Source organism: Salvelinus alpinus, chromosome 2, assembly GCF_045679555.1.
Source record: "Salvelinus alpinus chromosome 2, SLU_Salpinus.1, whole genome shotgun sequence".
Classification (NCBI taxonomy): Eukaryota; Metazoa; Chordata; class Actinopteri; order Salmoniformes; family Salmonidae; genus Salvelinus; species Salvelinus alpinus.
The window spans coordinates 50,358,990-50,385,209 of NC_092087.1; the positions used below are offsets into that span (position 1 = coordinate 50,358,990).

At 45.1% G+C, this 26,220-nt stretch overlaps 1 pseudogene; it reads right to left on the bottom strand.

Annotated features, from left to right (window-relative positions):
- Nucleotides 1–471: 471 nt before the first annotated feature.
- Nucleotides 472–25,085, bottom strand: LOC139541004 (uncharacterized; annotated as a pseudogene).
- Between the last annotated feature and the right edge of the window lie 1,135 nt (nucleotides 25,086–26,220).

Consider the following 26,220-nt stretch of genomic DNA (forward strand, 5'->3'; position numbering starts at 1 on the left):
CACATAAACTACTGCAGCATAAATACTGGAGGCTGAGACTGGAGGGGTCAGGAGACACTGTGGCCCCATCCGATGATACCCCCGGACAGGGCCAAACAGGCAGGATATAACCCCACCCACTTTTCCAAAGCACAGCCCCCACACCACTAGAGGGATATCTTCAACCACCAACTTACCATCCTGAGACAAGGCCGAGTATGGCCCACAAAGATCTCCGCTACGGCACAACCCAAGGGGGGCCGCCAACCCAGACAGGAAGATCACGTCAGTGACTCAACCCACTCAAGTGACGCACCCCTCCTAGGGACAGCATGGAAGAGCACCAGTAAGCGAGTGACTCAGCCCCTGTAATAGGGTTAGAGGCAGAGAATCCCAATGGAGAGAGGGGAACCGGCCAGGCAGAGACAGCAAGGGTGGTTCGTTGCTTCAGTGCCTTTCCGTTCACCTTCACACTCCTGGGCCAGACTACACTCAATCATAGGACCTACTGAAGAGATGAGTCTTCAATAAAGACATAAAGGTTGAGACCAAGTCTGCGTCTCTCTTATGGGTAAGCAGACCATTCCATAAAAATGGAGCTCTATAGGAGAAAGCCCTGCCTCCAGCTGTTTGCTTAGAAATTCTAGGGACAATTAGGAGGCCTGCGTCTTGTGACCGTAGCGTATGTGTAGGTTTCTACGGAAGGACCAAATCAGAAAGATAGGTAGGAGCAAGCCCATGTAATGCTTTGTAGGTTAGCAGTAGAACCTTGAAATCAGCCTTTGCCTTAACAGGAAGCCAGTGTAGGGAGGCTAGCACTGGAGTAATATGATCAAATTTTTGGGTTCTAGTCAGGATTCTAGCAGCCGTATTTAGCACTAACTTAAGTTTATTTTGTGCTTTATCCAGGTTGCCGGAAAGTAGAGCATTGCAGGAGTCTAACCTAGAAGTAACAAAAGCATGGATACATTTTTATGCATAATTTTTGGACGAAAAATTTCTGATCTTTGCAATGTTACGAAAATGGAAAAACCTGTCCATGAAACAGTCTTGATATGTTCGTCAAAAGAGAGATCAGGGTCCAGAGTAACGCCGAGGTCCTTCACAGTTTTATTTGAGACGACTGTACAACCATCAAGATTAATTGTCAGATTCAACAGAAGATCTCTTTGTTTCTTGGGACCTAGAACAAGCATCTCTGTTTTGTCCGAGTTTAAAAGTAGTTTGCAGCCATCCACTTCCTTATGTCTGAAACACAGGCTTCCAGCGAGGGCAATTTTGGGGCTTCACCATGTTTCATTGAAATATACAGCTGTGTGTCATCCGCATAGCAGTGAAAGTTAACATTATGTTTTCGAATGACATCCCCAAGAGGTAAAATATATAGTGAAAACAATAGTGGTCCTAAAACGGAACCTTGAGGAACACCAACATTTACAGTTGATTTGTCAGAGGACAAACCATTCACAGAGACAAACTGATATCTTTCTGACAGTTAAGATCTAAACCAGGCCAGAACTTATTCGTGTAGACCAATTTGGGTTTTCAATCTCTCCAAAAGAATGTGGTGATCGATGGTATCAAAAGCAGCACTAAGGTCTAGGAGCACGAGGACAGATGCAGAGCCTCGGACTGACGCCATTAAAAGGTCATTTACCACCTTCACAAGTGCAGTCTCAGTGCTATGATGGGGTCTAAAACCAGACTGAAGCATTTTGTATACATTGTTTGTCTTCAGGAAGGCAGTAAGTTGCTGTGCAACAGCTTTTTCTAACATTTTTGAGAGGAATGGGAGATTCGATATAGGCCAATAGTTTTTTATATTTTCTGGGTCAAGGTTTGGCTTTTTCAAGAGAGGCTTTATTACTGCCACTTTTAGTGAGTTTGGTACACATCCGGTGGATAGAGAGCTGTTTATTATGTTCAACATAGGTGTCACGTTCCTGACCTTATTTTTCCTTTGTTAAACTTTGTTTAGTTGGTCAGGACGTGAGCTGGGTGGGTAGTCTATGTTTTGTGTTTCTATGTTGGGGTTAATGTGTTGCCTGATATGGTTCTCAATTAGAGGCAGGTGTTTGACGTTTCCTCTGATTGAGAACCATATTAAGGTAGGGTGTTCTCACTGTTTGTTTGTGGGTGGTTGTCTCCTGTGTCCGTATATGTCTACCACACGGGACTGTTTAGTTTTGTCGTTCGTGATTGTAGTCTGTTCCTGTTCGTGCGTTCTTCGTTTATTTGTAAGTTCTCAAGTCCAGGTCTGTCTACGTCGTTTATTGTTTTTGTAATTCTCTAGTGTTCTTCGTGTTTTCGGTTTTGTTTAATAAATCATTATGTCAACATTTCACGCTGCATTTTGGTCCGACCCTTACTCCTCCTCCTCATCCGAGGAGGAGGAATTAGACGATCGTTACAGAACCACCCACCACACAGGGATCAAGCAGCGTGAGAGGAACCAGCAGCAGCGGCCAAAAAACCAGGACTCGTGGACTTGGGAGGAAATATTGGACGGAAAAGGACCCTGGGCTAAGACAGGGGAGAATCGCCGCTCTTTTGAAGAGAGGGAGGCAGCTAAAGCCCAGGAGCGGTGGTATGAGGAGGCAGCAAGGAGACGTGGCTGGAAACCCGAAAGGAAACCCCAAACATTTCTTGGGGGGGCTTAAAGGGAGTGTGGCGAAGTCAGGTAGGAGACCTGCACCTACTCCCTGTACTTACCGTGGAGAGCGAGAGTACGGGCAGACACCGTGTTACGCAGTAGAGCGCATGGTGTCTCCTGTACGTGTGCATAGCACGGTGCGGTACATACCAGCTCCTCGTATCGGCCGGGCTAGATTGAGCATTGAGCCAAGTGCCATGAAGCCGGCTCTACATATCTGGCCTCCAGTACGTCTCCTCGGGCCGGCTTACATGGCACCAGCCTTAAGCATGGTGACCCCGGTTCGCCTACATAGCCCGGTGCGGGTTATTCCACCTCCCCGCACTGGTCGGGCGACGGGGAGCATACAACCAGGTAAGGTTGGGCAGGCTCAGTGCTCAAGGGAGCCAGTACGCCTGCACGGTCCGGTATTTCCGGGGCCACCTCCCCGCTCCAGCCCAGTACCACCAGTGCCTACACCACGCACCAAGTTTCCTGTGCGTCTCCAGAGCCCTGTTCCTTCTCTACGCACTAGCCCTGTGGTGCGTGTCTCCAGCCCATTACCACCAGTGCCTACGCCACGCACCAAGCATCCTGTGCGTCTCCAGAGTCCTGTACGCACTGTTCCTTCTCCCCGTACTCGCCCTGATGTGCGTGCCCTCAGCCCGGTACCACCAGTGCCGGTACCACGCACCAGGCCTATAGTACGCATTGAGAGTCCAGTGTGCCCTGTTGCTGCTCCCCGCACTAGCCTGAAGGTGCGTGTCCTTAGCCCGGTACCTCCAGTTCCGGCACCACGCACCAGGCATACAGTGCGCCTCAGCCGGCCAGAGCTGTCTGTCTGCCAAGCGCCGTCAGAGCTGCCCGTCTGTCCCGAACCGTCAGAGCTGCCCGTCTGTCCCGAACCGTCAGAGCTGCCCGTCTGTTCCGAGCCGTCAGAGCTGCCCGTCTGTCCCGAGCCGTCAGAGCTGCCCGTCTGTCCCGAGCCGTCAGAGGTGCCCGTCTGTCCCGAGCCGTCAGAGCTGCCCGTCTGTCCCGAGCCATCAGAGCTGCCCGTCTGTCCCGAGCCGTCAGAGCTGCCCGTCTGTCCCGAGCCGTCAGAGCTGCCCGTCTGTCCCGAGCCGCCAGAGCTGCCCGTCTGTCCCGAGCCGTCAGAGCTGCCCGTCTGTCCCGAGCCGTCAGAGCCGCCCGTCTGTCCCGAGCCGTCAGAGCCGCCCGTCTGTCCCGAGCCGTCAGAGCCGCCCGTCTGTCCCGAGCCTTCAGAGCCGCCCGTCTGTACCGAGCCTTCAGAGCCGCCCGTCTGTACCGAGCCTTCAGAGCCGCCCGCCAGACAGGAGCCGCTAGACCCTTCCGCCAGACAGGAGCCGCTAGAGCCTTCCGCCAGACAGGAGCCGCTAGAGCCTTCCGCCAGACAGGATCAGCCAGAGCCTTCCGCCAGACAGGATCAGCCAGAGCCTTCCGCCAGACAGGATCAGCCAGAGCCTTCCGCCAGACAGGAGCAGCCAGAGCCGCCAGCCAGCCATGAGCAGCCAGAGTTTGCAGCCATACATGAGCAGCCAGAGCCGCCAGCCAGCCAGGATCCGCCAGAGCCGTCAGCCAGCCAGGATCCGCCAGAGCCGTCAGCCAGCCAGGATCCGCCAGAGCCGTCAGCCAGCCAGGATCCGCCAGAGCCGTCAGCCAGCCAGGATCCGCCAGAGCCAGCCAGCCAGGATCCGCCAGAGCCAGCCAGCCAGGATCCGCCAGAGCCAGCCAGCCAGGATCCGTCCCTCATTCCGGAGCTGCCCCTCATTCCGGAGCTGCCCCTCATTCCGGAGATGCCCCACATTCCGGAGATGCCCCTCATTCCGGAGATGCCCCTCATTCCGGTGTTGCCCCTCATTCCGGTGCTGCCCCTTAATCTAGTGGGGTTAATTTGGAGGGTGGTCATTTTGAGGAGGCTACGAAAGCGGGTAGTGACTATGGTGGGGTGGGGACCACGACCAGCGCCAGAGCCGCCACCGTGGACAGACGCCCACCCAGACCCTCCCCTAGACTTTATGCTGGTGCGCCCGGAGTTCGCACCTTAAGGGGGGGGGTTATGTCACGTTCCTGACCTTATTTTTCCTTTGTTTAACTTTGTTTAGTTGGTCAGGACGTGAGCTGGGTGGGTAGTCTATGTTTTGTGTTTCTATGTTGGGGTTAATGTGTTGCCTGATATGGTTCTCAATTAGAGGCAGGTGTTTGACGTTTCCTCTGATTGAGAACCATATTAAGGTAGGGTGTTCTCACTGTTTGTTTGTGGGTGGTTGTCTCCTGTGTCCGTCCGTATATGTCTACCACACGGGACTGTTTCGTTTTGTCGTTCGTGATTGTAGTCTGTTCCTGTTCGTGCGTTCTTCGTTTATTTGTAAGTTCTCAAGTCCAGGTCTGTCTACGTCGTTTATTGTTTTTGTAATTCTCTAGTGTTCTTCGTGTTTTCGGTTTTGTTTATTAAATCATTATGTCAACATTTCACGCTGCATTTTGGTCCGACCCTTACTCCTCCTCCTCATCCGAGGAGGAATTAGACGATCGTTACAATAGGAGGGCCAAGCACAGGAAGCAGCTCTTTCAGTAGTTTATTTTGAATAGGATCCAGTATGCAGCTTGAAGTTTTAGAGGCCATGATTATTTTCATCATTGTGTCAAGAGATATAACGTAAACTCGAACATCACCTTGGTCCGTACAATTGCCCTTATTTTAGCGCCCCAAAAACGTAATACTTCCAGATCAACTGTAATGCCAATACCATTGTAAAGCACAATTTCTCCCCTTTCCAACAAAATCAATTACATGACCTAAACACTGTCAGTTTCTGCATAATTCAAGCAGGCAATGAGCCCCGTCGGGTCTTTTTAAAAATGGCGGGTGGGGAAGCGAAACTAATGCGTGATAGTGAGAAGGACAGATGTCGTGTGGGAAAATTGCTTTTTTCACTCGATCTGTCCAACTTATCACCTTATCGCCTCTAAAATGTAAATAAAACACTATAAAGAGTTTATATAATGTGTCATTACATACCTATTTGAAGGTTTGTGTCGAATTTGAATCGGGTTTTTAGGGCGGTGCTAAAGTGATCTTAGAAGTAAACAGCGGCTTTGAGAATGATGATCGCATGCAATGATGATGAAAAAAATGACTAGGTATCCCCCTTACCCCCGTCACTGTCCATTTCTTGTTTTTAAACGATGAGAGAAGTGCTACACCTGGTGGAGAGCGATTGTAAGACAGAAATAGTTGCTTTATGCGTGCTGTACGTTACGACATGACACGTCAAGATGTAACGGAGGGTCAGTTTTTTCAACTTTTCTCCAACACTATAGAGCCATTACCATGTCTATCAACGCTTGAATAGAAACCTAGTTCACATCCCCGATTTTGAAGTCAACACAGTCACTACAGTCCCATTAGTTTTCTTTGTAGCCTCGTTTGAATGTTGCGGTTACGCACATTTGTACGGAATGGGGTGAGTTTACTTAGTACTAAAACACTTGAGTGTCTCCCTTGATCCTAGGTCCTGGCAGAGTTGTAAAGACTCGGGACAACTGAGCATTGGAGGAATATGCAGATTTAAAGAGGAGTCTGTAATTTGCTTTCTAATGATCATGATCTTTTCCTCAAAGAAGTTAATGAATTTATCACTGCTGAAGTGAAAGCCATCCTCTCTTGGGGAATGCTGCTTTTTAGTTAGCTTTGCAACAGTATCAAGAAGAAATTTCGGATTGTTCTTATTTTCCTCAATTAAGTTGGAAAATAGGATGATCGAGCAGCAGTGAGGGCTCTTCGATACTGCACGGTACTGTCTTTCCAAGCTACATTTACATTTACATTTAAGTCATTTAGCAGACGCTCTTATCCAGAGCGACTTACAAATTGGTGCATTCACCTTATGGTATCCAGTGGAACAACCACTTTACAATGGTGCATCTAACTCTTTTAAGGGGGGGGGTTAGAAGGATTACTTTATCCTATCCTAGGTATTCCTTAAAGAGGTGGGGCTTCAGGTGTCTCCGGAAGGTGGTGATTGACTCCGCTGACCTGGCGTCGTGAGGGAGTTTGTTCCACCATTGGGGTGCCAGAGCAGCGAACAGTATGTTAGTGTTAGATCCCTCACTAGTGGGAAGACTTCCAGTTTGGTGTGGCGCCATTTCCGTTCCAATTTTCTGGAAGCTTGCTTCAGAGCTCGGGTATTTTCTGTATACCAGGGAGCTAGTTTCTTATGACAAATGTTTTTAGTTTTTAGGGGTGCAACTGCATCTAGGGTATTGTGCAAGGTTAAATTGAGTTCCTCAGTTAGGTGGTTAACTGATTTTTGTCCTCTGACGTCCTTGGGTAGGCAGAGGGAGTCTGGAAGGGCATCAAGGAATCTTTGGGTTGTCTGAGAATTTATAGCACGACTTTTGATGCTCCTTGGTTGGGGTCTGAGCAGATTATTTGTTGCAATTGCAAACGTAATAAAATGGTGGTCTGATTATGAGGAAAAACATTAAGATCCGCAACATTTATTCCATGGGACAGAACTAGGTCCAGAGTATGACTGTGGCAGTGAGAAGGTCCGGAGACATGTTGGACAAAACCCACTGAGTCGATGATGGCTCCGAAAGCCTTTTGGAGTGGGTCTGTGGACTTTTCCATGTGAATATTAAAGTCACCAAAAATTTGAATATTATCTGCTATGACTACAAGGTCCGATAGGAATTCAGGGAACTCAGTGAGGAGTTCGGCCGAGGATGCCTGTAAACAGTAGCTATAAAAAGTGATTGAGTAGGCTGCATAGATTTCATGACTAGAAGCTCAAAAGAAAACGTCGTTTTTTTTGTAAATTGAAATTTGCTATCGTAAATGTTAGCAACACCTCCGCCTTTGCGGGATGCGTGGGGGATATGGTCACTAGTGTAACCAGGAGGTGAGGCCTCATTTAACACAGTAAATTCATCAGGCTTAAGCCATGTTTCAGTCAGGCCAATCACATCAAGATTATGATCAGTGATTAGTTCATTGACTATACCTGCCTTTGAAGTGAGGGATCTAACATTAAGTAGCCCTATTTTGAGATGTGAGGTATCACAATCTCTTTCAATCTCTTTCAACAATCTCTTTCAATAATGGCAGGAATGGAGGTCTTTATTCTGGTGAGATTGCTACGGCGAACACCATGTTTAGTTTTGCCCAACCTAAGTCGAGGCACAGACATTATGCAGTCTAAAGGAATCTCACGCAAGGCAAGCACATCGGATGAGCCGGGGTCTGTGATTGACAGGCGGGAGAGGCAAATCTTTGTTTCTCTCTTCCACTTTTTCATCCCCTCCCTTTTGCTTACTAAAGTTAGTGTAATTCATGTGGACATATTTAGGGCTGCCGGCTGATTCAATGTCTGTGACTGTTTCAATTAGCTCTCTGCTGGCCTCTGGTGGTTGAATACTGTGTTCTTCGCTGAACATTCTCAGCAGGTTCTCTTGGGTAGTAATTATCTTCAGTAATCAGTGGTAATGATAGGATACACACACAAACAATCACACATCGTCCTGGTTTCTGTTTATGCATCTGTTCCCATCCCAGCCAGCATCTCTCCATCGTCTCGTTGTTTTTAAAAATGTTTTATTCAACCTTTATTTAACTAGACAAGTCAGTTATGAACCCATTCTTATTTACAATGACTGCCTACCAAAAGGCCTCCCGTGGGGACGGGGGCTGGGATTAAAAATAGAAATATAGGACACACATCACAACAAGAGAGACACCACAACACTACATAAAGAGAGACCTTAAGCCAACAACATTGCATGGCAGCAACACATGAAAACACACCATGGTAGCAACACAAAACATGGTACAAACATTATTGGGCACAGACAACAGCACAAAGGCAAGAAGGTAGAGACAATAATACATCATGCAAAGCAGCCACAACTGTCAGTAAGAGTGTCCATGATTGAGTCTTTGAACGAAGAGATGGAGATAAAGAGGTCTGCTCTCCCAGTGTCTGAGCGAATAACAAGCAAACAGACGGGAAAGAAAGACACTGTTAGAGATGGTACCTTAGAGACATACAGATGAAAGGTGTAGGTATTAGCCTGGTCCCAGATCTTTTTATGCTGTCACACGACAATGACCACAGGATTTGGCATGACAGCACAAACAGATCTGGGACCAGGCTAACGGAATCTAAAGACAAATCATCACCTGAATCGTGAGCTCTGCTGTTGAACCGCTGAGCGTGAATGACAAAAATAAGTGTCTTAGTCATTCAGTCATAACCAGTAAATCCATAGACTTAAATTTAATTATCTTTCCATTTCTATGAGTAAATCAGGCAGTAAATCAATAAAGTGACATCATTACTGTCAGGCAGTGGGATGCTTGGAACCGTGGCCTCACATTTACAATCAATCATACGTCAGATGGTGCGTGCTATGACACATTCTTATTGTGTGTCAGAAGACCTCTTTCCTGAACGTATTTTTTCATGGTTGGTGATGTGTTATCACTGACAGGTAGACAGTTAGACAGTTAGACGTTGTCAGACTAAACGTGGTAAAGGGGTTCTCCTCTAGAGCTTCCTCCTCCGGGTATGTTGGGCTTCTCCTCTGCTTGTCCTAGGTCACCTTTCCCATCAGCACTACAGACAGGGCGAGTCTGAACACAACACATCAACAACATCCCCCAGTGGGGTTATCGGCACAGAGCATGGGGGGGCTGATGGGTAACAAACATGAGCCTGATTGTGTCCCTTGGGTTTCAGGAACTGGCTATGATGACTCAAACATCACCATGTTAAGGCATTTCAGAAACACTTACTGTATGCCCATAACCTGGGTCATACCTGGGTCAAACTTCTGGGCCAGAAGTCTTAACTCTGATAGAGCAATTTGGACAATATATTAATATTCTACTACAAAAGTTAGTAAGCCTTGTCCAAGCCAGAATAGTCCATAGACCACAACATATACAATAACAAAATACCTTTGCTCAAATGTTTAGTAAGAGAGTTGGGGTCATGTTTAAAAGGAGCATGTGTGTAGAAGGAGAGCCTGACAAAAATAGAAAGAGAGACATTAAACTACGGAGAGAGACAGAATAGAAGCTGTAATAGGCAGTTAAGTCTGTCTGTCTGTCTGGACATACGTACAGTACCAGTCAAAAGTTTGGACACACCTACTCATTCAAGGGTTTGTCTTTGTTTTTACTATTTTCTACAACGTAGAATAATAGTGAAGAATCAAAACTATTAAATAACACATATGGAATCATGTAGTAACCAAAAAGGTGTTAAACAAATCAAAAAATGTATTTTATATTTGTGATTCTTCAAAGGCGCCACCATTTGCCTTGATGATAGCTTTGCACACTCTTGGCATTCTCTCAACCAGCTTCATGAGGTAGTCACCTGGAATGAATTTCAATTAACAGGTATGCCATGTTAAAAGTTAGTTTGTGGAATTTATTTCCTTCTTAATGCGTTTGAGCCATTCAGATGTATTTTGATAAGGTAGGGGTGGTATACAGAAGATTTATTTGGTAAAAGACCAAGTCCATATTATGGCAAGAACAGCTCAAATAAGCAAAAAGAAACGACGGTCCATCATTACTTTAAGACATGAAGGTCAGTCAATCCGGAACATTTCAAGAACTTTGAAAGTTTCTTCAAGTTCAGTCGCAAAAACCATCAAGCGCTATGATGAAACTGGCTCATGAGGACTGCCACAGGAAAGGAAGACCCAGAATTACCTCTGCTGCAGAGGATAATTTAGAGTTAACAACCTCAGAAATTGCAGCCCAAATAAATGCTTCACAGAGTTCAAGTAACAGGCACATCTCAACATCAACTGTTCATAGTGGTTTCATTGCAGCAATTCAACCATGAAGGCCTGATTCCCATAGTCTCTTCTGAACCTTCATGTCTTAAAGTAATGATGGACCGTCGTTTCCTTTTGCTTATTTGAGCTGTTCTTGCCATAATTATTAACTATTAAAGGACACCAATAATAAGAAGAGATTACTTGGGCCAAGAAACACGAGCAATGGACATTAGACCGGTGGAAATATGTCCTTTGGTCTGATGAGTCAATATTTGAGATTTCTGACTTCAACGCCATGTTTTGTGAGACGCAGAGTAGGTGAACGGATGATCTCCGCACGTGTGGTTCCTACCGTGAAGCATGGAGGAGGAGGTGTGATGGTGTGGGGGTGCTTTGCTGGTGACACGGTCTGTGATTTATTTAGAATTCAAGGTACACTTAACCAGCATGGCTACCACAGCATTCTGCAGCGATACACCATTCCATCTGGTGTGGGCTTAGTGAGACTATCATTTGTTTTCAACAGGACAATGACCCAACCCACCTCCAGGCTTTGTAAGGGCTATTTGACCAAGAAGGAAAGTGATGGAGTGCTGCATCAGATGACCTGCCCTCCATAATCACCCAACCTCAACCCAATTGAGATGTTTTGGGGTGAGTTGGACAGCAGAGTGAAGGAAAAGCAGCCAACAAGTGCTCAGCATGTGGGAACTCCTTCAAGACTGTTGGAAAAGCATTCCAGGTGAAGCTGGTTGAGAGAATGCCAAGAGTGTTCAAAGCTGTCAACAAGGCAAAGAGTGGCTACTTTGAAGAACACTTTTTTGGTTTGTTATTTCATAGTTTTGATGTCTTCGCTTTTATTCTACTGTCAGGACCCGGTGTGAGAAACAGTCACTAATAGTCGGCAGAACCCAGAAGATGAGGCAGACACAGCAGTACTAGAGACGGTGGTTTAATAAAGGAAAAAGATCTTCAGGCAAAAAATATAAATCCACAACGTCAAAAGTAATGCCAAGAGAAAAAATGAATATCCTCCAAGATACAAAGAAAATCCACAAAGTGGTAAGAACAGCAGGGAAAAAACAAACCTCAAAAGAATAATCAAAAATAAACAAGAACAAAACCAGAGTACCTCAGGAAAATCCAAATTGAGAAACAAATGGTCACAGCATGGCTGGGGCTGGGTGCTAACATACAAACACAGAGCAAAGAACTGAGGAACACTAAGGGTTTAAATACCTACAAGGAAATGAGGCACAGGTGCAAATAATAACTAGAACAAGGGAAAATCAAAAGGTTCAAAAAGGCGCAATGGGGGCATCTAGTGACCAAAACCTGAATAATCCTGGCCAAAACCTGACATTCTACAATGTAGAAAATAGTAAAAATAAAGAAAAACCCTTGAATGAGTAGGTGTGTCCAAACTTTTGACTGGTACTATATGTACAGCTTCCAGAGCAGCAGTCTCAGGCTGCCCATCAGCAGAGCTCCGGTGATGGCGAGGACAGCTATGAACAGGGACTGAGGCCTCCACTTTAGCACCCTGCGAGTCACCACCTCAGCCTGATCATCAGCTGTTCCAGGCGACTGTGTGATCACGTTCTCCGTAGCCGACGTGAGTAAGACCTTTAAACAGGTCAGCATACACAAGGCTGCGGGGCCAGACGGATTACCAGAACGTGTGCTCCGGGCATGTGCTGACCAACTGGCAGGTGTCTTCACTGACATTTTCAACATGTCCCTGATTAAGTCTGTAATACCAACATAATTCAAGCAGACAACCATAGTCCCTGTGCCCAAGAACACAAAGGCAACCTGCCTAAATGACTACAGACCCGTAGCACTCACGTCCGTAGCCATGAAGTGCTTTGAAAGGCTGGTAATGGCTCACATCAACACTATTATCCCAGAAACCCTAGACCCACTTCAATTTGCATACCGCCCAACAGATCCACAGATGATGCAATCTCTATTGCACTCCACACTGCCCTTTCCCACCTGGACAAAAGGAACACTTACGTGAGAATGCTATTCATTGACTACAGCTCAGCGTTCAACACCATATTACCCTCAAAGCTCATCACTAAGCTAAGGATCCTGGGACTAAACACCTCCCTCTGCAACAGGATCCTGGACTTCCTGACGGGCCGCCCCCAGGTGGTGAGGGTAGGTAGCAACACATCTGCCACGCTGATCCTCAACACTGGAGGTCCCCAGGGGTCTGTGCTCAGTCCCCTCCTGTACTCCCTGTTCACCCACGACTGCATGGCCAGGCACGACTCCAACACCATCATTAAGTTTGCAGACGACACAACAGTGGTAGGCCTGATCACCGACAACGACGAGACAGCCTATAGGGAGGAAGTCAGAGACCTGGCCGGGTGGTGCCAGAATAACAACCTATCCCTCAACGTAACCAAGACTAAGGAGATTATTGTGGACTACAAGAAAAGGAGGACCGAGCACGCCCCCTTTCGCATCGACGGGGCTGAATGGAGCAGGTTGAGAGCTTCAAGTTCCTTGGTGTCCACATCAACAACAAACTAGAATGGTCCAAACACACCAAGACAGTCATGAAGGGGGCACAACAAAGCCTATTCCCCCTCAGGAAACTAAAAAGATTTGGCATGGGTCCTGAGATCCTCAAAAGGTTCTACAGCTGCAACATCGAGAGCATCCTGACTGGTTGCATCACTGCCTGGTACGGCAACTGCTCGGCCTCTGACCGCAAGGCACTACAGAGGGTAGTGCGTACGGCCCAGTACATCACTGGGGCTAAGCTGCCTGCCATCCAGGACCTCTACACCAGGCGGTGTCAGAGGAAAGCCCTAAAAATTGTCAAAGACCCCAGCCACCCCAGCCATAGACTGTTCTCTGTACTATCGCATAGCAAGCGGTACCGGAGTGCCAAGTCTAGGACAAAAAGGCTTCTCAACAGTTTTTACTCCCAAGCCATGAGACTCCTGAACAGGTAATCAAATTGCTACCCGGACTATTTGCATTGTGTGCCCCCCAACCCCTCTTTTTACGCTGCTGCTACTCTCTGTTTATCATATATGCATAGTCACTATACATTCATGTACATACTACCTCAATTGGGCCGACCAACCAGTGCTCCCGCAACATTGGCTAACAGGGCTATCTGCATTGTGTCCCACCCACCACCCGCCAACCCCTCTTTTACGCTACTGCTACTCTCTGTTCATCGTATATGCATAGTCACTTTAACCATATCTACATGTACATACTACCTCAATCAGCCTGACTAACCGGTGTCTGTATGTCGCCTCGCTACTTTTATAGCCTCGCTACTGTATATAACCTGTCTTTTTACTTCTTTACCTACCTATTGTTCACCTAATACCTTTTTTGCACTATTGGTTACAGCCTGTAAGTAAGCATTTCACTGTAAGATCTACACCTGTTGTATTCAGCACACGTGACAAATAAACTTTGATTTGGACAGACTGGGAGACCAACAGAGAAAGATAGCAAAAACACAGATGTATGCAGAAACTCACACATATTGCCCATGACACACATTTAGACACACTCAGCCATTGGCTCCAGGCAAACTCATACATTGTCATGACTCTCCTGTAAAGATCTGAAGGATCAGGCTATAGTGGGTCCGCTCTACAGCGACTCTCTCTCCCGCAGAGGGGGAGAGGGGGAATAGGCCACTTTAAAGAGGTTGTAAATACTCTGCCTGTCACGTTCCTGACCTGTTTTCCCTTGTTTTGTATTTGTTTAGTATGGTCAGGGCGTGAGTTGGGGTGGGCATTCTATGTTATGTGTTTCTATGTTGGGTTCGTTGTATTAGCCTCATATGGTTCTTAATCAGGGGCAGGTGTTTTCCGTTTCCTCTGATTGAGAACCATATTTAGGTAGGCTGTCCACACTGTTTGTTTGTGGGTGATTGTTCCTGTGTCAGTGTTTGTACCACACGGGACTGTTTCGTTTCGTTTGTTTGTGTGTTCCGTCCTGTTCGTGCGTTCATGTGTTTTGTTCTCAAGTTCAGGTCTGTTCACGTCGTTTGTTATTTTGTAGTTTGTTCAAGTGTTTTTCGTCTTCGTTTAAATAAACGTGATTATGTCTTTAAACTACGCTGCATATTGGTCCGATCCTTGCTCCTCTTCAGATGAGGAGAAAGACGAGCGTTACACTGCCTCTGAGCTCTGGACACAGAGAGAAACTTGCCAAAACTCCTACATCCCCAAAATTGGAGAATTAAACAATATTTATATTTTTGAGAATGTGGAATTGGTCGGTGGGAAATCAAGGAACAGTCATGTTGAGTTTGTTTCACTTGGTGACCTCATGAAGGACAGGAGACACATATTACTGTATATTTGTTTGTATACACTTCTCAGTTATGGGGTTTGCATCTGAATGTTGTATAAAATAAATGATTAAGCATAATAATACTTTTGTAAAGATAACAATGTGATCTTAGTCTTCTAATGAGAATTGTTTTTCCTAGTAATATCCATATTTACGATGAACGTATTCAACTGTATGTATGCAGTGGGTCCATTCCGTTCTCCGGCTCTTTATTATCTGTCCTCACACCTTTCCTTTGTCTATCAAGCCGTCATATCGGATATCAGATATCCAAGGGTTTTCGACGTTCAGGAATGAGACTGATGAGGTAATAAGTGACTGTAATCAATAAGATTCGGGAAATAGAAACTCTTTTTTTTAAATCCCGTGATTCCCCGACTTTCTAGTTAATTAAAGTTGACATGATTAGTTTAATCACGTAAGGAATAATTACACATAGAGAATTGATTTGATAATATAACAGTCTTCATTTAATGATAGTCATGTTACGACACACATATAACACACAACATGCAGAGGGACTCACACTATGTTTGTTTATACCTACTAGCTGCATGTAAGATAGAAAGTGTAAAAGTGGTGAGTTACCTGGATCGTGGTGGTGGTTGTTGGTCGAGTTGTGGTCCAGGGAACCACATTGGCAATGACCGTAACAGTAGTGGAGCATACAGGCAGGCCATGGTCCTGAGCCCTGACCAGCAGCTCATAAACCATGGGGTGTCATAGGAGAACTGGGCACTGGACACCAGCTGTGCTCCATCCGTGGTAAATCGGTTGTTAGTGTTCCCTGGGAGAAAAGGAATGCGGTAGTTTGTATCTAATCAAATTTACCCGCAAATCAAGCAGATGGTGAATTACATTCCCTCTGATTCATTCTGTCTTGGCTTGGAGGTCTTTGTTCCATCTGGGCTGAATGCTCTGTCTTCTCTCTGTACCTGGAGTTATATCTTGTGTGTTCTGTCTAAACAATGTGTTCTGTCTGGGCTGACTAGTCTGCTTACATGCTTAGAAAAAAGGGTTCCAAAATGGTTCCTCAGCGGTCCCCATAGGAACAACCTTTTGGTTCCAGGTAGATCCCTTTTTGGTTCCAAGAACCCTACATGGAACCCAAAAAGGTTCTACCTGAAACCAAAAGGGGTTCTTCGAACAGTTCTCCTAAATTCTAGATAGCAGCCAAGCCATTGATCACTGATCACTAGTAATAGAGCACATTATGTGATATGGTTGTGTCCCAAATGGCACCCCATTCCCTATATAGTGCATTACTTTTGACTAGAACTCTATGGGCCTTGGTCAAAAATAGTGCACTACATGTGAAATGGGATATTTTCTCACCTCCCACAATGCTGTAGGTGAGGGTCTGTCGGGGCGTGTCCACATCCTCACAGTTGACAGTCAGTATGCCCACTCCGTCAGCGTGGAATATATACTGGCACTGTAGTATGGAGGGCTACACTGAGGCGGGTCATAAATAGAATTATACAAAAACAAGACAGTATATTACTTTACTATGAGATATGGTGTACGTATAAGGTTAGTATTTCGTTTTAAGGATATACATTGTCTTCTGACAGATAGTGTCATTCTAACATGACTGCGTTGCCATGAACTCAGTAGAGACCGAGTCGTCAGGCTATCTTAAGTAAGACAATGATAGCTATAAGGTTAGTATTTAGTATTTAGTTACAGGGTTAGTATTTTGTTACAGGGTTACTATTTAGTATAAGGTTGTATCTACACTGAACAAAAATATTAATGCAACATGTAAAGTGTTGGTCTCATATTTCATGAGCTGGAAGAAAAGATCCCAGAAATGTCTCTCAAATGGTGTGAACAAATATGTTAACATCCCTGTTAGTGAGCATTTCTCCTTTGCCAAGATAATCCATCCACCTGACAGGTGTGGCATATCAGAAATCTGATTAAACAGCAGGATCATTACACAGGTGCACCTGATGCTGGGGACAATAAAAGGCCACTCTAAAATGTGCAGTTTTGTCACAACACAATGCCACAGATGTCTCACGTTTTGAGGGAGCGTGCAATTGGCATGCTGACTGCAGGAAATGTCCACCAAAGCTGTTGCAAGCAAATGTAATATTAATTTCTCTACCATAAGCTGCTTCCAACATTGTTTTACAGAATTTGGCAGTACGTCCAACCAGCCTCACAACCACAGACCATCTGTATGGCGGTGTGTGGGCGAGTGGTTTGCTGATGTCAACGTTGTGAATAGAGTGCCCCATGGTGGCGGTGGGGTTATGGTATGGGCAGGCATAAGCTACTGTCACGCCCTGACCTTAGAGATCCTTATTTATTCTCTATGTTTGGTTGGGTCAAGGTGTGACTTGCGTGGGAAAATCTATGTTTTCTATTTCTTTGTTGTTTTTTCGAGTGTGGTTCCCAATCAGAGGCAGCTGTCTATCGTTGTCTCTGATTGGGGATCATATATAAGTTGTCAGTTTCCGTTTGGGTTTTGTGGGGTGTTGTTTTCTGTTTAGGTTGTTTCCCTGACAGAACTGTGCGCTTTCGTTTTCTCCTTTTGTAATTTCGTTTGAGTGTTTTTGTGAACATTAAATCATGAACACTTTCCACGCTGCGCTTTGGTCTCATTCCGACGACGAACGTTACAGCTACGGACATTTTATCGATGGCAATTTGAATGCACAGAGATACCGTGACGAAATCCTGAGGCCTGTTGTCATGCCATTCATCCGCCGCCATCACCTCATGTTTCAGCATGATAATGCATGGCCCCATGTCACAAGGATCTGTGCACAATTTCTGGAAGCTGAAAATGCCCCAGTTCTTCCGTTGGCCTGCATATTCATCAGACATGTCACCCATTGAGCATGTTTGGGATGCTCTGGATCGATGTGTACGACAGCTTGTTCCAGTTCCCGCCAATATCCAGCAACTTCGCACAGCCATTGAAGAGGAGTGGGACAACATCCCACAATCAACAGCCTGATCAACTCAATGCGAAGGAGATGTGTCGCTTTGCATGAGGCAAATGGTTGTCACACCAGATACTGACGGATTTTCCGATCCAGCCTCCTACCTTTTCTTAAGGTATCTGTTACCAACAGATACATATATTTATTCCCAGTCATGTGAAATCCATAGATTAGTGCCTAATTTATATTTAAATTGACTGATTTCCTTATATGAACTGTAACTCAGTAAAACCTTTGAAATTGTTGATTGTTGCGTTTCTATTCTTGTTCAGTATAGTATAAAAGCTTAATGGAGGCCTCCCTGTTTGTACAGAATATCTAAAGGGTCATGTTTCTTCCTCTTTCATTTGAATAAGGGCTGCATGAATATTCATTTTACTGACCCCATGAACCTCAACCCTGACAGATTTTGAGTCTATTTAAACCAGGACGTTGTCAACTTAGGCTGTCCTCAGTAGGCTGTCCTCTGGTTCAGTGGGTTATGGTCTTGGTTGAGATCCACAGCTTCAAACGTAAGCAGAAAAGGGGAAGTAATCAAGGTAATGAGGAGGTCAGGTGTGCATGACGATGAGGAGCAGGTGTGTGTAATGATGGTGGCCAGGTGTGCGTAATGTGTGAGCGGGAGTAGGCATGACACTGGTTCCCAAAGTCCAGTTGGAATAGCAGGTGGATGACTCCTGTTCCAGGGTTAAACAGAATTAGAGGGTTTGAGAGTCATACTAAATGGTGGGGCTACAGTAGTATAGGGTTTATTTGAGTTTGTATTTTTTCATTTAACAAGGTAGGATTACTAGTTTTAACATAAAATTTAGGGCTGCCAAACTATTAAAACATTTATTCGCATATTAAGAAGTTTTATTGCTTCTTTAATCAGAACAACAGTTTTCAGCTGTGCTAACATAATTGCAAAAGGGTTTTCTAATGATCAATTAGCCTTTTAAATAATAAACTTGGATTAGATAACATAACGTGCCATTGGAACACAGGAGTGATGGTTGCTGATAATGGACTTCTGTACGCCTATGTAGATATCCCACAAAAAATCTGCCGTTTCCAGCTACAATAGTCATTTACAACATTAACAATGTCTACACTGTATTTCTTATCAATTTGATGTTATTTTAATGGACAATAATGTGCGTTTCTTTCAAAAACAAGGACATTTCTAAGTGACCCCAAACTTTTGAACGGTAGTGTATATTCTTAAATTATTTGCCATACTGCACTAGACCTGAATCAGGGTCAATATAGAACTTGAGTGGGTTGTTTCCGGCATTGCCTGTAATCTTCTACCTGACAGTCTCTGTCTGTGGATCAGACTATGGTTACCACGGGACCCAGAAGAGCATTCGCATTTACACCCACAGATACACAGGAAGTGAAGCCGGGATCGTGTTCATTCACCTGAGTCACCATCACAAACACTGGGACTGTCGCTATGGAGTGGAGGCACATTTAAATATTTTACAGTTAACTGCGTTCGGCTTGATAATACTACAATAGTAGTACAGTATTATATAAAGACAACAGTGTTGCCTTTATTTGAATACTGTTTGGATATCAAATTTGAGGTCCCTCAACATTTTATTCAAGACTAGTTTTGCTGTAATACATGTGTAATTATAACCACACAGACAGGGTAACAGGTACGGTATAAATGTTTTTTCAGACTCACTTGACAGAGAAGGTACTTCGTTATCCGACACAGCAAAGTCTGCTGTGTAGAGATGGTCTCTGCAGTCAGCAGTCATAATCCAGAGTGTTATTAATCTGGTACACCTTTTTTCCCCTTCATTTTATTACATTTTTACAACACATCAATTTTCCGGCTCCACCTGTATTTTGTATCTGACCAGGTGGGGGCAGTCTCGGTCTGTGGCTCGGACTATGGTTACCACGGTAACCCGAGGATCATTCTCATTCAAACCCACAGATACACAGGAAGTGAAGACAGGATCCTGTTGGTTCACCTTACGGAAGATAACTGCACAGCCTTTCACAAGTACAGTAGAGGAGAAGAGAGGAAAGGGGAAATGAAAAAATGAAAGTAGTGTTGTGGCTGTGGAGAAAGGTAAAGGAGGGGCGAGAAATCAAAGCAGAGGGGAGAGGACACGCACAAATGAGTATAGGAAAGACAGAAGAGAAGCGAAGAGACAACAGTTGAGACAAAGGAGTGGAAGTAGGCCTGTAGACTCTTCTCACAATATAAGAGACGGCTGGCACTCTGGGCCGATGTCATTGATGTCCAGAACAGAGACTGTGATGGTTGCTGTGGCACTTACCTTGTGGACGTAGGTCACCACCAATAGACGGGTCTGATTCAGAGAGGGGCTAGACTCCACATTATAGGTGGTTCTGATGTGATGCCTTTCCCTGGATGCATGGAATAATAGTACCCTGAGAATCAACACTCAAGGGCGTTTAGTTCAAATCAAATCAAATTAAATCAATTGTATTTATATAGCCCTTCTTACATCAGATGATATCTCAAAGTGCTGTACAGAAACCCAGCCTAAAACCCCCAACAATGCAGGTGTAGAAGCACGGTGGCTAGGAAAAACTCCCTAGAAAGGCCAAAACCTAGGAAGAAACTGAGAGAGGAACCAGGCTATGAGGGGTGGCCAGTCCTCTTCTGGCTGTGCCGGGTGGAGATTATAACAGAACCTGGCCAAGATGTTCAAATGTTCATAAATGACCAGCATGGTCAAATAATAATAATCACAGTAGTTGTCGAGGGTGCAACAAGTCAGCACCTCAGGAGTAAATGTCAGTTGGCTTTTCATAGCCGATCATTAAGAGTATCTCTACCGCTCCTGCAGTCTCTAGAGAGTTGAAAACAGCAGGTCTGGGACAGGTAGCACGTCCGGTGAACATGGTCAGGTTTCCATAGCCGCAGGCAGAACAGTTGAAACTGGAGCAGCAGCACGGCCAGGTGGACTGGGGACTGCAAGGAGTCATCATGCCAGGTAGTCCTGAGGCATGGTCCTAGGGCTCAGGTCCTCCGAGAGAGAGAAAGAAAGAAAGAGAGAAAGAGAGAATTGGAGAGAGCATACTTAAATTCACACAGGACACCGGATAAGACAGGAGAAGTACTCAAGAGTTAGCTAACAGATATCAGCTAAAGCTAATCTGAAGAAATACAACTGGATGTGATGCTGAACCTGCATTTCTGTTCTTAAAGTTGAAATGACATCATTAACTGTTTCTTACCAGGTTCTAATGATGTCATTTCAACCAGTTTGCATCTTAAAATTGTATTGTCAAGTGAGATGGAATAATGCAGACATGTTGATAGTAACCTAGACAACGCCAGTGGAGTAGAAACAAACCATAGCTGTACTTGATGAGTGCAGTGCCTTGATATATCTCTGCCGATGTCAACGCTAGCATGCTACTAGCATTCTAAATAGCTAGCACGGACGTTGAGAGTCTGTGGCTGGACATACAGTATTAGTAATAGAAGCAACAAAGGGGCCTGTCGGGATACTACTGTAGAGGAATACTAATATCATAGAGAGAACAATACGGAAAAGAGGTAGATAAGAGGGACATGACATGGCGGGACATAGGGACATGGACTGTAGTGTGACACACACACACCTCCATCCACAATGTGTGCGTGTTTGTGTCATGCTACAGTCCAGAAGCCAGTGTTGATAATATTGTCATTTCTTTCTCATCAACGGAGATCTTTCCACTAGCTGGCTGGACTGGCCTGCCCATACGGTGATAACTCAACATAGCCTCCCTAATATTGTCATATTGTCTTTCTTTGCACCAATATTGAATTTTAAGTGCCCTTTCATATAGAAACTTTTCACCATCATGTTAAAGCCCTAGGTGCTCCGCTCTATTAAAAAAAGACCTGCTTTAGCCGACATCCGCATGGCAGTTGTTTAGATGGTGTCGGAGGTGGAATTGCGTTAGAGCTGTCAAATCCACAAGCGGCTCCTGGCATTATATCTAAACCGGGCATTGCCATTGGCTGCACAGAGTTGCATTAGGAGAAATCCCATGCAGCCTTGTTGACAAGTTCAAATGTGAGATGTAATCTACACCTCAATTAGGCTGATTGAAATCCTAATTATTTAGTTTGAGCGTAACTATTTCTTATAGCTTACACTATCTCATTCTAAACTTGAAACGCAAGTGGGATGGGTGTGGCTTCATGACACAATGATCAAGAGCAGCTGCTCACCGATTTGACAGCTCCAACACAGTTAAACTTACGACACCGCCAAAACATCACCCATGCGGGTGTCGGCTATCGCCGGTTAATAATTGATCGGTTTGAATCTAGACCTAGTTATTTTGTTGCATTGACAAAGTCATTTCTGAAGATTATTATTTATTTAATGTGATTAGTGATTCATAAAAAAAAAATTTAACTGTCCCGTTATGTGAACTGAACTGTCATCTAATAGTCAAAACATAGTGGGAAAGCAGGTGAGCTGGTTCTAGTCTCTCTGGACATTTTCTGGTGTTTTGTGGTGGAAAAGTGGTTTGAGCATAACACATCAACCCTGTTCCCCATAGATAGACAGGCTAGACAATTAACAATAAAAAAAATGTGTCCCTCCCTGTTGCACATAAAACGTTTCCATGCACCCTGTCATAAGGGGATTTGTGGCTGATTTAAGATGAAATCGTCAACCTTGTTACTTTATTTGGAACTTAATAGGCACTTCTATAGTAATTGTTTGATTTAACCTCCTGAGATGGGATTTTTTTCAAATTAAAGACCCAATACAGCCATGGTTGATTCAATATCAAATCAATTATAGGTAAGAATTAAGTACCTTTCTGGGATTGTTTTCAATGAAAATGGTCAAAAAAAAGAAAAAAAATGTTTCTTAGCAAGAGCAGTTTCTCCAGCAAGATTTTTTTCACTCTCAGTTTCACATGCTTAGCTAGCAAAAGCAGCTAGCTAGTTTAGCCTACTGAAACACCCAGCTCAAACAGAGGGATGCTATGTTAGCTAGCTGGCTATGACTTTCCAACACAACACTGGAACTCTTCCAAGGTAAGCTTTTGGTTTTACTAATTTATTGCCAGCGGGGCTCGCCGGTGTAACTGCTTACTGACTGTACACTGTAACGCATGATTGTAGCGGGTTTACAAACACGTTAACTAAACTCAACCCATTCCGTACAAATGTGCGTAACCGCGACATTCAAACGAGGCTGCAATGAAAACGAATGGGACTGTGTTGGCATCAAAATCTGGGGTGTGAACTACGTTTCGATTCAGCGTTGATTGACATGGTAATGGACTAAGAGTATTTGAGAAAAGATGAAAAAACTGACCCCTCCGACGCTGTACGTTACATCGTGACCTATCACTACGTAACGTACAGCGCGCATTTGCAACTCATTTTGTGCCGTACAGCCTCTTTCCACCAGGGGTAGCCATTCTCTCGCAGATTAAAATCATACTTAACCATATACACTTGTAAGAAAACTTCATTGTTCATGATTGTTGTCTAAATTAATATAATTATTGCTAATATTAAACTAATATTTCATGACTAGGGTGCCAATCGCATTTTTTTTTGCGAGCCATCATGACACTCAAAAGCCAGAACAGCTGCAGTTCACTTGTGAGGCTAACGTTAGCGCAGCCCCTCTTCAAATTCAACACAAACCTTCAAACAGGTATGTGATGAGACATTACATAAACTCTTTGTTTTATTTACATTTTAAAGTTGATTAGTTGGACAAATCGGGTGAAAAAAAACGACTGTTTTCTTCACACAACATATTTCCCCCTTTCAAGATCACTTCGTAGCCTTCGCTCCCCACCCAACATTTTTAAAAAGACCCGACGGAGCTCATTGCCTTGTTGAATTATGCAGAGATGGGCATCGTGAAGGTCTCGTCATTAATTTTGTTGGAAAGGGGAGAAATTGTGCTTTACATTGGTATTGATATTATAGTTGATCTGGAAGTACTATGTTTTTTGGGAGCAAAAATAAGGTCAATTGTACGGACCAAGGCGATGTACAAAAGTGAGTGAGTTTAAATTAGTTCCATTAGCTATGCTGACTGTGACGTTACTTTAGCTATGGTGACAAAGATGTAGGTTGTGTGCAGCAGCTTGGCTTGGAAAGTTTATTTTGCATGGTCACATACAGTTGATGTGTTGTGCACTGAAGTCCACAAGCGAAGGGAAGAGGTGAGAGGAGGCGAGAACATGGATGCGAGAATGAATACAACGTGGCTGTGTGTTTACGCATGATCAGGGGTGTATTCATTCCGCCGATTCTGTTGAAAAACGTTTCTTAAACGGAAGCTAACGGGGATAAACATACTGGAATTTGTCCAATAGAAACTCTCATTTGCAACTGTTGGACTAATGATTACATCCTATATCAGCTAGATGCAGCAAGAGTGTGCAAGTATTGAATGTCACTGTCTGTCAACTCAAATTTGTCTCTAGACCTGTGTGCACCTTCGTTATAAACTTTAATTCAAAGGCTAGGTTGTAGCAACCTCATGATGGGTATAGGGAACATTTGTGTCACGCCTGCTCCGGCTCTTCCCCCCCTGGTGCTCAAGGGCGCCAGGCTGCCCTGCATTACGCACTCCTGCCAACATCATTTACACACACCTGCATTCCCTCGTCACGCGCATCAGCGATATTGGACTCACCTGGACTCACTAAATCTCCTGTTTATTACCTCCCCTATATTTGTCAGTTCCCCAGCTCTGTTCCTCGCTGCAGCATTGTTTGTCGTCTGTCTTTGTGTTTCCCAGTTCTGACACTGTTCCTGTCCTGTTGCATGTCCGTTCCTAATTAAATGTCAACTCCCCGTACCTGCTTCTATTCTCCAGCGTCATTCCTTACAGAATGCAGCAGCCAACACATGAAGCATCGGGGAGTACTGTCGTTCCAGTTGGTGGTGACGTTGATCCTGGGTCGTCTCCAATGGAACCGGGGGTGCCTAGCCAGCTCATCGGGCTTCCACGCCCTAGCTGGCTCGAGGTTTCCTTGCCCCGGTTGGCTCGGAAGGCGCCCATCCCACGTCAGGCCTCAGCCAGATCGTCAGGTCTTGTTTGCCCAGCCGGCCCAGGAGTTTTCTTGTTTTGTTGGTGACGTCGGCTTGGATTCCGCCACCGATGGAACCGGGGGTGCCTAAGCCAGCTTGTCGGGCTTCCACGTCCTAGCTGGCTCGAGAGGTTTCCTTGCCTCGGTTGGCTCGGCAGGTTCCCATCCCACGTAATACTCCGCCGGATCTTCGGGCTTCCACGCCGCAGCAGGATCATCAGGCTCCTATGCCTCATCCGGCTCACTAGGTTCCCACGTCCCTGCCGGTTCGTGGGGAGTTTACCCCAGCCGGCTTGCCCAGCGCCCATGTGTCGGCCGGCTTGCCCAGGTGGGACGCCGGGTGGCTCCCCTAGGGGGGGGGGGGTACTGTGACACCTGCTCCAGCTCTTCCCCCCTGGCGCTCGAGGGCGCCAGGCTCCCCTGCATTACGCTCTCCTGCCACCATCATTTACGCACACCTGCCTTCCCTCGTCACGCGCATCAGCGATATTGGACTCACCTGGACTCACTCAATCTCCTGTTTATTACCTCCCCTATATTTGTCAGTTCCCCAGCTCTGTTCCCCGCTGCAGCATTGTTTGTCGTCTGTCTTTGTGTTTCCCAGTTCTGACGCTGTTCCTGTCCTGTTGCATGTCCGTTCCTAATTAAATGTCAACTCCCCGTACCTGCTTCTATTCTCCAGCGTCATTCCTTACAATTTGAGTATCATGTAGTAGCCTAAACCTATCGATGTTACATTGAGCTGGGTGAATGGAATATGAATGACAGTCATCCAACATGCTGTAATAGAAATAAGGCCATGCTCATGAAATGACACTGACCGCCACTGGCATCAGGAATTGTCTACCACCCAAATGACATCCAGCCAACTTGACACAACTGTTGGAAGCATTGGAGTTAACATGGGCCAGCATCTGTGGAACGCTTTCGACACCTCGTAAAGTCCATGCCCTGACAAATTAACACTGTTCTGATAGTTATTATTATTCAATGCTCCAAGGGGCTCCGCAGAGCTTTGTATTTTTCTGTCATTTCTAGGGAGACAGGCAACAATTCTTTCCTTGAATACACTGTGGTGAACAGTGGTTGCTGTTGGCAACCATTTCAGTCAGTCAGTCATTCAGCCAGTCAGTCAGTGAGAGAACAAAGAAATATAGTAAAGTGGATGAAAAACAAATAACTACAAGACACATTTTTCATTTTCTCTTTATTCTTTTTCCTGATTGGAAACAAATTGCAGGGTCATTATTTTCATTAATCACATTACATGACATGATGCACCAAAATGTTACTCTATCTGTTTACAGGAATACACTGAATAGAACACAAGATTTCACAATGGATACACGACTGATGTTTCGCCCATTGCACTTACAACAGTGAATGACTTGAGTTAAGACTTTTTCTGGATTTTTTGTTGCATTTTCTCTTCGCTTTTTCCTC